At 43.9% G+C, this 16,104-nt stretch overlaps 1 protein-coding gene across 1 annotated transcript in view; it reads left to right on the top strand.

The window, feature by feature from the left end:
- The window catches only part of LOC311100351 (putative nuclease HARBI1), a 1,214,110-nt gene that overhangs the window by 257,870 nt on the left and 940,136 nt on the right, over window positions 1–16,104 (top strand). The window lies entirely within an intron of this gene.

Raw genomic sequence — 16,104 nt, 5'->3', positions numbered from 1 at the left:
CCTTGAGATCATTGACAAGATCCTCCCGTGTAGTTCTGGGCTGATTCCTCACCGTTCTCGTGATCATTGCAACTCTACGAGGTGAGACCTTGCATGGAGCCCCAGGCCGAGGGAGACAGTTATTTTGTGTTTCTTCCATTTGCGAATAATCGCACCAACTGTTGTCACCTTCTCACCAAGCTGCTTGGCGATGGTCTTGTAGCCCATTCCAGCCTTGTGTAGGTCTACAATCTTGTCCCTGACGTCCTTAGAGAGCTCTTTGGTCTTGGCCATGGTGGAGAGTTTGGAATCTGATTGATTGATTGCTTCTGTGGACAGGTGTCTTTTATACAGGTAACAAGCTGAGATTAGGAGCACTCCCTTTAAGAGTGTGCTCCTAATCTCAGCTCGTTACCTGTATAAAAGACACCTGAGAGCCAGAAATCTTTCTGATTGAGAGGGGGTCAAATACTTATTTCCTTCATTAAAATGCAAATCAATTTATAACATTTTTGACATGCATTTTTCTGGATTTTTTGTTGTTATTCTGTCTCTCACTGTTCAAATAAACCTACCATTAAAATTATAGACTGATCATTTCTTTGTCAGTGGGCAAACGTACAAAATCAGCAGGGGATCAAATACTTTTTTCCCTCACTGTATGAATCTGTCATTTAATGCATTTCGATGGGCTAATAGCAGTAAGGCAAAATTCAATGTTTCATCCAATAATTTTTGTATTTATTTTGTTGATTTCTTTCTGCCATGAACTTCCACAAGCTTACCCGCGTTGGGGAAGCCTGGTTCTCGACAAGGCTAACTTAGTAGAGACCCTTGCATATGCATTTCTTTAGTAAAAAAAAACAGGAGCTGCTGATAATACTGCCATCATCGTCGAGGCAGAGGCAGAGGCAGAGGCAGAGGCAGAGGCAGAGGCAGAGGTCATGCATGTGTAGCCCATGTATCTGATGCTGTCTGATGCTGTTTTGGCCAGACAGCATCAAATACATGAGTTACATATAGTAAGACAGAGGCGTGCTGTTTCACTCGCTTGGATGCTTTCTCTAGTGAAATAGTTTCAGACACTTGTGAATTGAAGGAAAGTTGGCACGTGCACAGTGCACTGTTTGGATGCTGGAATTATTTTGGATGAACGTACAAAGGTAACATACTTTTTAAAGTGATTTGTTTGACAATCAGTGAAAACATCATGACTGGTTGTGTTCATAGCACATTATAATGCAATACATTTTTACAGTTAAATTTGATCTTTACTACAAAACCCTATAGAACCTATTATCCCCTCCTCCCTTCTCCAGACCATCTCTGGAGACCTTTTTCCCATTCCTCACTTCCCTCATCAACTCATCCCTGACTACTGGCTGCGTCCACTCTGACTTCAAGATGGCCAAAGTTGCTCCTCTCCTCAAGAAACGAACACTCGTCCAGTGGTGTAAAGTACTGAAGTAAAAATACTTTCAATTACTACTTAAGTAGTTTTTGGGGGTATCTGTACTTTACTTTACTATTTATATTTTTGACAACTTTTACTTTTATTTCACTACATTCCTAAAGAAAATTATATACTTTTTACTCTATACATTTTCCCTGACACCCAAAAGTACTCATTACATTTTGAATGCTTAGCAGGACAGGAAAATTGTCTAATTCACACACTTATCAAGAGAACATCCCTGGTCATCCCTACTACTGTGGCGGACTCACTAAACACATGCTTTGTTTGTAAATGATGTCTGTGTGTTGGAGCGTGCCCCTGGCTATCCGTAAATTTAAAAAACAAGAAAATGGTGCCGTCTGGTTTGCCTAATATAAGGAATTAGAAATTATTTTGATACTTAAGTATATTTAAAGCCAAATACTTTTAGACTTTTTTGTTTTTTTATTTATTTTTTTAGGGGGTAGATCAGCTTAATATTGCAGATAGATTGTAACTTCCATTAATGTAATTGTCTGCATCAATTCCAATCCCCTACTTTTAGACTTTTACTCTAGTGGGATTTTACTGGGTGACTTTCACTTTTACTTGAGACATTTTCTATTAAGGTATCTTTACTTTTACTCAAGTATGACAATTGGGTACTTTTTCCACCACTGCACTCATCCCCTCTGATGTCAAAAACAACAGACCGGTATGCCTTCTTTCTTTTCTTTCCAAAACACTTGAGCGTGCTGTCTCTGACCAACTTGCTCATTATCTCTCTAAGAGCAATCTTCTTGACCCTAACTAGTCAGGCTTCAAGACGGGTCACTCAACGAGACCGATATCCTCTGTGTCACGGAGGAGAGCAGCAGTTGCCAAAGCAGGCCAAAGCTGACTCTCTCTCCTCTGTTCTCATCCTCCTAGATCTACAGATCTACATCTTTGAGTAAAGCCAGTGTGTCTATGTATGCGGATAACTCAACACTATACACATCAGCTACAACAGCAACTGAAATAACTGCAACACTTAACAAAGAGTTGCAGTTAGTTTCGGAATGGGTGGCAAGGAATAAGTTAGTCCTGAATATTTCCAAAACTAAAAGCTTTGTATTTGGGTCAAATCATTCACTAAACCATAAACCTCAACTACATCTCGTAATGAATAATGTGGAAATTGAGCAAGTTGAGTTGACTAAACTGCTTGGAGTAACCCTGGATTGTAGACTGTCATGGTCAAAGCATATTGATACAACAGTAGCTAAGATGGGGAGAAGTATGTCCATAATTAAGCGCAGCTCTGCCTTCTTAACAACTCTATCAACAAGGCAGGTCCTACAGGCCCTAGTTTTGTCGCACCAAGACTACTGTTCAGTAATGTGGTCAGGTGCCACAAAGAGGGACTTGGGAAAATTGCAGTTGGCTCAGAACAGGGCAGCACGGCTGACCCTTAAAAGTACTTGAAGAGCTAACATTAATGACATGCATGTCAGTCTCTCCTGGCTCAGAGTGGAAGAGAGAATGACTTCATCACTGCTTGTTTATGTAAGAGGTGTTGACAAGCTGAATGTACCGAGCTGTCTGTTTGGAATACTGCACGGACACCCATGCATACCACACAAGACATGCCACCAGAGGTCTCTTCAGAGTCCCCAAGTCTAGAACAGACTATGGGAGGCGCACAGTACTACATAGAGCAATGACTACATGGAACTCTATTCCACATCAGGTAACTGATGCAAGCAGTAGAATCAGATTTTTTTAAAACAGGTAAAAATACACCTTATGGAAGAACGGGGACTGTGAAGAGACACACACAAGGGTATGGACACATGCATATGCACACATTGTGATATTGTTGTATGGTGGTATTAAACATTTTGTATTGTAGATAGGTAGTGGTGTAATAATGTGATATGATGTACTGTTTTGGCAGCAGCTAATGGGGATCCCTAATAAATACAAATACAGTGCATTCGGAAAGTATTCAGACCCCTTGACTTTTGAAATTGAAAATGTTACATTAACATAAGTATTCAGACCCTTTACTCAGTACTTTTTTGAAGCAACTTTGGCAGAGATTACAGCCTCGAGTCTTCTTGGGTATGACACAACAAGCTTGGCACACCCGTATTTAGGGAGTTTCTCCCATTCTTCTCTGCAGATCCTCTCAAGCTCTGTCAGGTTGGATGGGGAGCGTCGGTGTACAGCTATTTTCAGGTCTCTCCAGAGGTGTCCGATCGGGTTCAAGTCCGGGCACTGGCTGGGCCATTCAAGGATATTCAGAGACTTGTCCCGAAGCCACTCCTGTGTTGTCTTGGCTGTGTGCTTAGGGTCGTTGTCCTGTTGGAAGGTGAACCTTCACCCCAGTCTGAGGTCCTGAGCGCTCTGGAGCAGGTTTTCATCAAGGATCTCTCTGTACTTTGCTCCGTTCATCTTTCCCTCGATCCTGACTAGTCTCCCAGTCCCTGCTGCTGAAAAACATCCCCACAACATGATGCTGCCACCACCATGCTTCATCATAGGGATGATGCCAGGTTTCCTCCAGACGTGACACTTGGCATTCAGGCCAAAGAGTTCAATCTCGGTTTCATCAGACCAGAGAATCTTGTTTCTCATGGTCTGAGAGTCCTTGAGGTGCCTTTTAACAATAACAAGCGGGCTGTCATGTGTCTTTTACTGAGGAGTGGCTTCTGTCTGGCCACTTTACCATAAAGGCCTGATTGGTGGAGTGCTACAGAGATGGTTGTCCTTCTGGAAGGTTCTCCCATCTCCACAGAGGAACTCTGGAGCTCTGTCAGAATGACCATCCGGTTCTTGGTCACCCCCCTGACCAAGGCCCTTCTCCCCCGATTGCCTAGTTTGGTCGGGCGGTCCAGCTCTAGGAAGAGTCTTGGTGGTTCTAAACTTCTTCCATTTAAGAATGATGGAGGCCACTGTGTTCTTGGGGACCTTCAATGCTGCAGAAATTGTTTGGTACCCTTCTCCAGATCTGTGCCTCGACACAGTCCTGTCTTGGAGCTCTACGGACAATTCGTTCGACCTCATGGCTTGGATTTTTGCTCTGTCAATTGTGTGACCTTATATAGACAGGTGTGTGCCTTTCGCAATCATGTCCAATCAATTGAATTTACCACAGGTGGACGCCAATTAAGTTGTAGAAACATCACAAGGATGATCAATGGAAACAGGATGCACCTGAGCTCAATTTCGATTCTCATAGCAAAGGGTCTGAAGACTTATGTAAATACAATATAATATTTTATTTTTTATAAATATGCAAAGATTTCTAAAAACCTGTTTTCACTCAGTCATTATGGGGTATTGTGTGTAGATTGATGAGAAAAAAAAACAATTTCATACAATTTTGAGTAAGGCGGTAACGTAACAAAATGTGGAAAAAGTGAATGGGTCTGAAAACGTTCCGAATGCACTGTATCTCAAGCCTTCGACACGTGAAACATCCTACTTGCATGATCGCTCCTTCCAGGTGGCGTGGAGAGTATCTGTGTCTGTACCACATGCTCTCACTACTGGTGTCCCCACGGCTCGGTTCTAGGCCATCTCCTCTTCTCTCTCTACACACTCTGTCATATTCTCACATGGTCTCACCTACCATTTCAATGCGGATGACACTCAACTTATTTTCTAATTTCCCCCTTCTGACACCCAGGTGGCGACACGCATCTCTGCATGCCTGGCAGACCTCTCAGCTTGGATGTCGGCCCACCACCTCAAGTTCAACCTGACAAGACGGAGCTGCTCTTCCTCCCGGGGAAGGCCTGCCCGCTCCAAGACCTCTTTATCACGGGGGACAACTCCACTGTGTCCCACTCCCAGTGTGCAAAGAACCTTGGCGTGACCTTAGACAACACCCTGTCGTTCTCTGCAAACATCAAAGCAGTCACTCGCTAATGCGAAACTGAACTATTTATCTTGTAAAAAGATATGTATGATACACTGTAAAAAAAAAACAACATAAACTTGTTTTTACAGTAACATTTCTTTAACAGTACATTAATGTAAATACATGTTTTACAGTAATGTACTGTTAAACCTGTGTGTCAGAAGGGGGGAATGAGAAAATAAGTTGAGTGTCATCCGCATAGCAATGATAAGCGAGACCATGTGAGAATATTTTACAGTGTAGTAAAAACTTGGTTGTCCTTCTGATACAATGTAACACGTTCCCTAAATATCTTTAAGGCTAGACAATTATGCAATTTATGCATTGAATTCAATTCAGTAAATACATTTCTATTAAATAGCAAAGTCACATCTTCCTAATGTGGGCAGCTATATGAGGCCAATATTTAAGCCCTCATTGGGCCCACATCGTGCCAATGTGGGCATGCTTTCTGGGAGAAGATGGACTTATTTCAGGCTAAATGAGGGCTGCCCTCACTAGATATGGGCTGCCCACACTAGGCCACACTGAGCCAATGCCTGAGGGGTCAACATGGAGCTGATGAGCAAAGGCGCATTGGCCCAATGTGGGCAGCCTACATAGGGCCAGTGTTTTAGACACATTGGATCTACATCGTGGGCATGTTTGCTGGGAATGATCGTGTGTGTGTGTGCGCACGCGTGCGTGTGATGTGTGGATCACATTGTGTATTAATGATCGCAATTAGAGCAAAGATGGAGGTGGAGCACTTTGGACCTCCAAGGTGTGTAACCAACTTCCATCAATCCAGCGAATACATTTACACCATGCTGAAAAATATTAGGTTTATTTAGAATTGTTTCACTAAACCAAGATCTTGCTTAGCCTACTGGGTCCTTTACTGTAGGTGTCATCCACAGGACTGAGTACATAGATGTCCTCATGTGGAGAAAGTCTTTAGGAAGAAACTCTGATTATTTATTTCAGTTTGTTTGCGTATTCTTGCAAAAACCCTGTGGGGCACAGCACTTAAATAAATGTATTGCAAAAAGTGGCCCACGCTGCAGGCTATTTTGTTTGTTTTTCTCAGTTTCCCTTCTTCAGAAGAGGAAACCGTAGTAACAGTAGTGTTTGATGTCAAAACAAAAGAGGAAGGACAAGAAGAAGGAGAAAGCAAAACAACGGTTAGGGGATTTGTGCTCACTTAGAGGAAGACCCTAGGATGGAGAGTCGCTTTTTGTTCTAGTTGCCAAAGTAAACATAAAATACAACAAAATGGTTCCTGCCAATTAGAAGACCTATTTTCATGTGTTATTTTTTTACATTTTGCTTGGGCCCCAATTCAGTATTATGTATGAGGGGGGGAAACATAGTGGAATATTACAGGCCTAATAACCTCTCTTTCTTAAAGGGGCAGTGCAGTCAAAAAATAGATTTTCTATGTTTTATATATATATATATATATATATATATATATATATATATTTCCACACTACGAGGTAGAGGGCTGCATTCCTGCAGGACCTGTGGGTTCCGACAGAGGTCATCACGGCGTGGTTGGCATTTTTCATGCTACGGTGGGAGCGAGCGGTCAGACAGATTACTTTGGGATAAAACATTTTTGTTGTCCCGCATATTATTTTGAAACAGTCGTCTTTCTGCTTTGTATGCGTTAGCCTACTTATTGTATTAAAAGCACATCTTTCTCGTATTATTCCCACACTCTCAGAATTTAACTTCTTTAGCCTACCTCTCCTCTTTTAGTTTGGCGTGTGAGATCAAGTACGCCATGTGTGGTCTCATTGAAATAGAGTAGGCTGCCTATGGATGGGCAGAGAATCCCTGGCAGTTATCTTTCCAAGGATATCTACTTTGTAAATATGATTAGGCTATAGTTTACTACATTGCCTATAAATAAATATTGATCACCTATATTTGTCTCCATCTGAAAGTCATCCCACTCCTAAAAGGTAGGCTATAAAAATAGCTCAAGAGAAAGTGCAAGTCTCTCCAATTCTGCTCTCTTCAAACTATGTCTAGCATATTGGCTGATACAGAGCCTTGCAAAAGTATTCATCCCCCTTGGCGTTTTTCCTATTTTGTTGCATTACAATCTGTAATTTAAATTGATTTTTATTTGGATTTCATGTAATGGACATACACAAAATAGTCCATATTGGTGAAGTGAAATGAAAAAAATAACTTGTTTAAAGAAATCCCAAAAAGTAATAACGGAAAAGTGGTGCGTGCATATGTATTCACCCCCTTTGCTATGAAGCCCCTAAATAAGATCTGGTGCAACCAATTACCTTCAGAAGACACATAATTAGTTAAATAAAGTCCACCTGTGTGCAATCTGAGTGTCACATGATCTGTCACATGATCTCAATATATATACACCTGTTCTGAAAGGCCCCAGAGTCTGCAACACCACTAAGCAAGGGGCACCACCAAGCAAGCGGCACCATGAAGACCAAGGAGCTCTCCAAATAGGTCAGAAACAAAGTTGTTGTCACGATCGTTCATTGACGGGACGGACCAAGGCGCAGCGTGATATGCGTACATGTTTATTAAATATTAAACACAACAACAAAACAACAAACAAAACGAAACATGAAGTCCAAGGCAGCACAACACAACATACCTTAACTGGAACAAGATCCCACAACCCACTAGTGCCAATAGGCTGCCTAAGTATGGTCCCCAATCAGAGACAACAAGCTACAGCTGCCTCTGATTGGGAACCACACCGGCCAACATAGAAATACACATAATAGAACACCAACATAGAAAATACACACCCTGACTCAACAAATACGAGTCCTCAGAGTCAGGGCGTGACAGTACCCCCCCCCCCCCCAAAGGTGCGGACTCCGACCGCACAACATAAACATAACAGGGTAGGGGCCAGGTGGGCATTCCGCCTCGGAGGCGGATACGGCTCAGGGCGTGACGACCACTTACTCTCCGCCTCCCTGTTGCGCCCCTGACCGGATTTGGACTGGACCCCGGTGGAGCGGACTGCTCTGGCTCCGGAGTGGAGCAGCTGACTGGAGCTGGATCAGGCACCGGTGGAGCGGACTGTTCTGGCTCCGGAGTGGAGCCGCTGACCGGAGCTGGACTGGACCCCGGTGAAGCGGATTGCTCTGGCTCCGGAGTGGAGCAGCTGACCGGAGCTGAACTGGGTACCGGTGGAGCGGACTGCTCTGGCTCCGGAGTGGAGCAGCTGACCAGTGCCGGACCAGGCACCGGTGGAACAGGCACGGGCCGTGCCGGACTGGACACAGGCACCACTGGCTTGGTGCGGGGAGCAGAAACGGGCCGGACCGGGCTGGCGACGCGCACCACTGGCCTGGTGCGGGGAGCAGGAACGGGCCATACCGGACTGGCGACGAGCACCACTGGCCTGGTGCGGGGAGCAGGAACAGGCCAGGCCGGGCTGGCGACGCGCACCACTGGCTTGGTGCGAGGGGCAGGAACAGGCCGGGCCGGGCTGGCAACGCGCACCACTGGCTTGGTGCGAGGAGCAGGAACAGGCCGGACCGGGCTGGCGACGTGCACCACTGGCTTGGTGCGAGGGGCAGGAACAGGCCGGACCGGGCTGGCGACGCGCACCACTGGCTTGGTGCGAGGGGCAGGAACAGGCCGGGCCGGACAATGAGCTACAGCTGCCTCTGATTGGGAACCACACCGGCCAACATAGAAATACACATAATAGAACACCAACATAGAAAATACACACCCTGACTCAACAAATACGAGTCCCCAGAGTCAGGGCGTGACAGTTGTGGAGAAGTACAGATCAGGGTTGGGTTATAAAAACATATCTGAAACTTTGAACATCCCACGGAGCACCATTAAATCCAGTAATAAAAAATGGAAAGAACATGGCACCACAACAAACCTGCCAAGAGAGGGCCGCCCACCAAAACTCACGGACCAGGCAAGGAGGGCATTAATCAGAGAGGCAACTAAGAGACCAACGATAACCCTGAAGGAGCTGCAAAGCTCCACAGCGGCGATTGGAGTATCTATCCATAGGACCACTTTAAGCCTCACACTCCACAGAGCTGGGCTTTACGGAAGTGGCCAGAAAAAAAGCCATTGCTTAAAGAAAAAATAAGCAAACACGTTTGGTGTTCACCAAAAGCCATGTGGGAGACTCCCCAAACATATGGAAGAAGGTACTCTGGTCAGATGAGACTAAAATTGAGCTTTTTGGAAATCAAGGAAAATGCTATGTCTGGCGCAAACACACCTCTCATCACCCCGAGAACACCATCCCCACAGGGAAGCATGGTGGTGGCAGCATCATGCTGTGGGGATGTTTTTCATCGGCAGGGACTGGGAAACTGGTCAGAATTGAAGGAATGATGGATGGTGCTAAATACAGGGAAATTCTTGAGGGAAACCTGTTTCAGTTTTCCAGAGATTGCTGTACACCAGCGGAAACCATCCAACTTGAAGGAGCTGGAGCGGTTTTGCCTTGAAGAATGGGCAAAAATCCCAGTGGCTAGATGTGCCAAGCTTATAGAGACATACCCCAAGAGACTTGCAGCTGTAATTGCTGCAAAGGGTGGCTCTACAAAGTATTGACTTTGGAGGGGGTGAATAGTTATGCACGCTCAAGTTTTCTATTTTTTTGTCTTATTTCTTGTTTGTTTCACAAAAAAAAGTATATTGCATCTTCAAAGTGGTAGGCATGTTGTGTAAATCAAATGATACAAACCCCCCAAAAATCCATTTTAATTCCAGGTTGTAAGGCAACAATATAGGAAAAATGCCAAGGGGGGTGAATAATTTTGCCACTGTATAACCCAGTAATACAGCTTAATATATGATATAGCCTATAAGACACAATTGCTGTTACCATATTTGGCAAGTGAGCTGTGTCACATACACCTAGAATAACATTGAGGGACTGCGGTTGGGTTCGGGACTTGTTCTTGCATTAGCGGGTGGGAGTCGGTAACAGCTAGTTTTCAGGTTACACATCCCTCTCATTATGCTCCTCCAATTATTTTATTTTTATTTTTTATTTAACCTTTATTTAACCAGGAAGGGCTCATTGAGATTTAAAATCTCTTTTTCAAGAGCGTCCTGGCCAAGATAGGCAGCACCAAGTCATTACAAAAAATTACAGACAGACAACATGAAAAACTACAAGTAATCTAGTAAAAACCATTCATGAATTCACAAGAGTATAACAATATCAAAAACAGCAAATTAAAGACATTGACAGGTCAGGGAATCAGCCTCAAAATCCTTCATCAGAGATTTAAAAACACCAATCGGGACAAGTTCTTCCAGTTTAAAATTATTTTGTAAGGTGTTCCAAGACGATGGCGCAGAGTACATAAAAGACCTTTTACCAAATTCAGTTCGGACATTTGGAACAGTTAGCAGGATAAAGTCCAGTGAACGAAGAGAGTACCCACCACATTTCTGAACAATAAAAATGCCCAAATAAAAAGGTAGTAAACCCAAAATGGCTTTGTAAATAAAAGTATACCAGTGACTGAGCCTACGAGTGACTAGAGAAGGCCAGCCAACCCTGGTATACAAAGTACAGTGGTGCGTAAGGGTTTTGCAGTTTAAAATAAATCTCAAAGTACCATGATAAAGAGTGTCAATTGATCTCAAACACTGAGCGGAAGCATTCATATATAAAATATCCCCATAGTCTAGTAAAGGCATAAATGTAGCTGATACTAGCCTCCTTCTGGCTTCAAAAGAAAAACAGGCCTTATTCCTAAAATAAAATCCCAATTTCAGCTTCAATTTTTTTGTAAGTTGTTGAATATGCAATTTAAAAGAGAGGCCGTCATCAATTAGAATTCCAAGATATTTATATGAGGTTACAACCTCAATCTCCTTGCCCTGACAGGTAGTAACAGGTGAAAGGTTCAGAGGTCTATTTCTTGCATTAGAAAACACCATTAGTTTAGTTTTGTCAGTATTGAGGATAAGCTTCAATTGACACAAGGTATGTTGAACAGTATAAAAAGCAGTTTGCAAGTTCTGGAAAGCTTTTGTAAGAGATGAGGCACAACAGTAAATAACAGTATCATCAGCATAAAAATGAAGTTGTGCATTTTGGACATTTTTGTCTAAATCATTAATATAAATAGTGAATAAGAGAGGACCAAGTACAGAGCCCTGGGGCACACCATTCAGGACAGACAATTTAACAGACATAAGCCCATCAAATTGAGTGCACTGAGTTCTATCAGACAGATAGTTAGCAAACCATGCAACTGCATGCTCCGAAAGACCTACACTCAACAATCTCTGCCTTAGTATAGCATGATCAACTGTATCAAAAGCCTTAGAGAGATCAATAAAAAGGGAGACACAGTGCTGTTTTTTGTCAAGGGCTTCAGTGATATCATTTAAAACCTTCATGGCTGCTGTAATTGTGCTATGCTTCTTCCTGAAGCCCGATTGATACATTGATAAAATAGAGTTAGTAAATAAAAACTCTTTTAGCTGTTCACTTACAAGGGTTTCAAGTATTTTCACCAGGGGTGACAGCTTTGAGATTGGCCTATAATTATTTAAAAGAGTTGGATCTCCCCCTTTTAAAAGTGGTAGGACAAATGCTGATTTCCAGATCTTTGGAATTTCATTACATTCCAGGGTTAGATTGAACAGATATGTAAGTGGTTCAGCTATGAAATCAGCTGCCAGATTTAAAAAGCAGGGATCCAAAAGATCAGGACCTGCAGGCTTTCTTTGATCTAAGGATTTCAGGGCTTTATGTACCACCTGCACTGAGAATGGCAGAAAACTAAAAGTTTGACCAGCTCTCACTGGTTCATCCACACAGGGTTGTACAGAGACAGAGGACACTGGTTCATCCACACAGGGTTGTACAGAGACAGAGGACACTGAATCAAACAGCCTACCAGATGATACAAAGTGCTCATTGAAACAATTCAGCATTTCAGTTTTGTCATATATAGCAACAGAGTCCTTCAAAACACATGACGGTAATTCATTAACATTACTGTTACCAGACATAGACTTAATAGCATTCCAAAACTTTCTAGGGTCATTCAGGTTATCAGTGGTAACAGACATAAAATATTCAGACTTGGCCTTCCTGAGAAGAAAAGAACACTTGTTTCTTAACTGCCTAAAAATAAGCCAATCAGCATCAGAACAAGATTTCCTTGCTTTAGCCCAGAAGAAAACCATGGATTATCCCGCCCTTTAACCCTGAACCTGCGGAATGGTGCATGTTTGTTTACTATTTGGAAAAAACCATCATGAAAGAATATCCAGGCAGTTTCCACATCAGGGATAAGCTCAATCTTGCTCCAGTCAAAATAAAACAAATCATGAAAGAAAGCCTGCTCATTAAAACACTTCAAATTTCTCTTACGAATAAAACGTGGATTTGTCTTTGGAACCTTAGTATTTCTAACAGCAACAACAGCACAATGGTCACTTAAATCATTACAAAAAACACCAACCGCAGAATATTTATGTGGAACATTTGTCAATATCAAATCAATCAGGGTAGATTTATCAGGGCATTTAAGATTTGGGCGAGTGGGTGAATTAATCAACTGGGTAAGATTCATAGAATTACAAAACATTTTTAAATCATCAGACACCGGCTTTAACCAACACCAGTTGAGATCACCAATCAAGATCATTTCACTGTAAAGAAGTTTAGACATAAGGTGCGTCAAAGAAGAAAATGCATCACCAAGAGCAGAGGGGGGTCTATAACAGCCAATCACAGTTATAGAGAGGCCCTTTGAAACCTCAATATTCAAAGCAAGAAATTCCAACTGTTTACAAATAGTTTCAGACTTTGCCACACTTACATGGAATTTAGATTAGGCCCCTCTCTCAGACCACTCCCACACAGTCCAAAATTATTGCTGTAGGGAGATAGCCTATAGGGAGGAGGTCAGAGACCTGGAAGTGTGGTGCCAGGACAACAACCTCTCCATCAACATGATCAAGACAAAGGAGATGATCGTGGACTACAGGAAAATCGACGGGGCCATTCTCTCTCTCTCTCTCTCTCTCTCTCTCTCTCTCTCTCTCTCTCTCTCTCTCTCTCTCTCTCTCTCTCTGTCTCTCTCTCTCTCTCTCTCTCACCCTTCCCTCTATCCTCTCTCTCTCTGTCTCTCTCTCTCTCTCTCTCCTCTCTCTCTCGCTCTCTCGCTCTCCTCTCACTCTTTCACCTTCCCTTCCCCCCTCTCTCTCTTTCTCTCACCTTCTCTGACATTCTCTCTCGCGCTCTCCCCCTACTTCTTATTTATTTGATCCTCTCTACTATTTTCTCCAAGAAGTGTAGCTAGCTGACATCTGCCACAGCCCAGGGAACGCAGTCAATAAAGCCGTCTAATTGAGTGCCACTGGCTGGTGTTTATTGACCTGGGAATTAGGTGTGCCGCCGTTGCATGTCCCCGGCCTGGTTGTCTCCTCGCCGGCCGACAGCTGTCCATTGCCCATCCATCACAGGCTCAGCCCTGTCCTCTGCATGTCAAAGGAGAGAGGATAGAGGATGGAACTGCAACCCTCTCTCTCTCTCTCTGCTTGCCAGGTGTGAGTCTGTGATTGTGTTTGAGTGTGAGAAAGAGGAAGGGGGAAAGCATGTGTGTGTGTATGCTTTTCTATCTGCCTGCCTGTGTGTGTGTGTGCATTTGCGTGTGTGTTTGTGTGTGAATCTTTCTCTGTGAATCTTTCTCTGCATAAGTGTGTGATGGGATGCACAATGCCCATCCCATCGCAACAGGAGCTGGTAAGATGACAGCTGAGCAGCTTTGTCATGATAAAGCAGGCCTGGTTGGTAATTAATTAACACTCTTCACTCCCACCACTTCTAAACACTATCTCTACAGCAGCGTTGGAGCTAACTGATAAGATTCCCACTATTCCGCATCGCTCTACCTGCTTAATTAGGGGATAGGCATGCAGAGCCACAGGCTGAGACTGGTGACAAAAAAAACGATCTGCCACTCAGCTGTTCAACAGCACACCATCTTATCAGACCCCCTTTCTCTCTCCCAAATTAACTTTAGTAATACGATAACAGGCCGCCGTAGCCGCCCGCATGCAGCCATTACAGTGACTTTATCTGACCAACATGCCCCTACAGTCAATTTGCAGTGAAGTGAAGCGTTGAGGCGTCCTGATTTGTAATGGTTGTGCAGTCAGTTTATGTGAGAAAGTGCTATGAGGCATTCTTCCTCCTCTCATTCCCTCTCTCCTCTCCTTCCACTGTGCAGTGGGATCTCAGGTGCCATGTAGAGGAGATAAGAGGAAGATTGCTGCGGACCGACCGGAGATGCCCCAACACTAGCATTGCCGCGTTGACAGTGATGAATGAGCGGGCCGACCCTCTGATAATTCGTCACTCACGGCCAGAGAGTTCCATTAATCAAAACGAGCGTGGTGGCACCACATCCTCTCCTCCAATACACACCTTCATCTACCCCTCTATCCACCCCAGGCACCACATCCTCTCCTCCAATACACAACTTCTTCTACCCCTCTATCCATCCCAGGCACCACATCCTCTCCTCCAATACACACCTTCATCTACCCCTCTATCCACCCCAGGCACCACATCCTCTCCTCCAATACACAACTTCTTCTACCCCTCTATCCACCTCAGGCACCACATCCTCTCCTCCAATACACACCTTCTTCTACCCCTCTATCCACCTCAGGCACCACATCCTCTCCTCCAATACACACCTTATTCTATCCCTCTATCCATCCCAGGCACCACATCCTCTCCTCCAATACACACCTTCTTCTATCCCTCTATCCATCCCAGGCACCACATCCTCTCCTCCAATACAAACCTTATTCTATCCCTCTATCCACCCCAGGCACCACATCCTCTCCTCCAATACACACCTTATTTTCTATAGCTCAATTGGTAGAGCATGGCTCTTGCAACGCCAGGATAGTGGGTTGGACTACCCGTGCATAAAAAATGTATGCATGCATGACTGTAAGTCACTTTGGATAAAAGTGTCTGCTAAATTATTCATATTATCCACCCCCAGCACCACATCCTCTTCTCCAATATAAACCTACTACTATCCCTCCATCCTTCTCTCCATCCGTACCTGGCACCACATCCTACAATACACACCTTCTTCTATCCCTCCATTCATGCACTTACCAGACACAACACAGACACCCTGACTGTGACTATAGCAGCCAGCTACCTGACTGACTGGAGGCTATACCTGTATGGCTGAAGATTCAGGATGTAGCTGAAGTTGCAGGGTGCGGACGGGGGAGGGACCTAACTCAACTCTCATTCTGACTCATCAAATAAAATAAAATAAAATGTTATTTGCCACATGCGCGAATACAACAGGTGTAGACATTACTGTGAAATGCTTACTTACAGCCTTCAACCAACAATGCATTTATTTTTTAATAAAAAAGTAAAATAAAACAACAACAACAAAAAAGTGTTGAGAAAAAAAGAGCAGAAGTAAAAAATAAAATAACAGTAGGGAGGCTATATACAGGGGGTTACCAGTGCAGAGTCAATGTGCGGGGGCACCGGCTAGTTGAGGTAGTTGAGGTAATATGTACATGTGGGTAGAGTTAAAGTGACTATGCATAAATAATTAACAGAGTAGCATCAGCGTAAAAAGATGGGGTGGGGGTGGGGGTGGGGGGCAGTGAAAATAGTCTGGGTAGCCATGATTAGCTGTTCAGGAGTCTTATGGCTTGGGGGTAGAAGCTGTTGAGAAGCCTTTTGGACCTAGACTTGGCGCTCCGGTACCGCTTGCCGTGCGGTAGCAGAGAG

The sequence above is a fragment of the Coregonus lavaretus genome (genome assembly GCF_964263955.1).
Source record: "Coregonus lavaretus genome assembly, chromosome: 25".
NCBI classification, from domain to species: Eukaryota; Metazoa; Chordata; class Actinopteri; order Salmoniformes; family Salmonidae; genus Coregonus; species Coregonus lavaretus.
The sequence above is the reverse complement of the archived record's forward strand: the minus strand, read 5'-3'. Positions and strand labels throughout refer to the sequence as shown.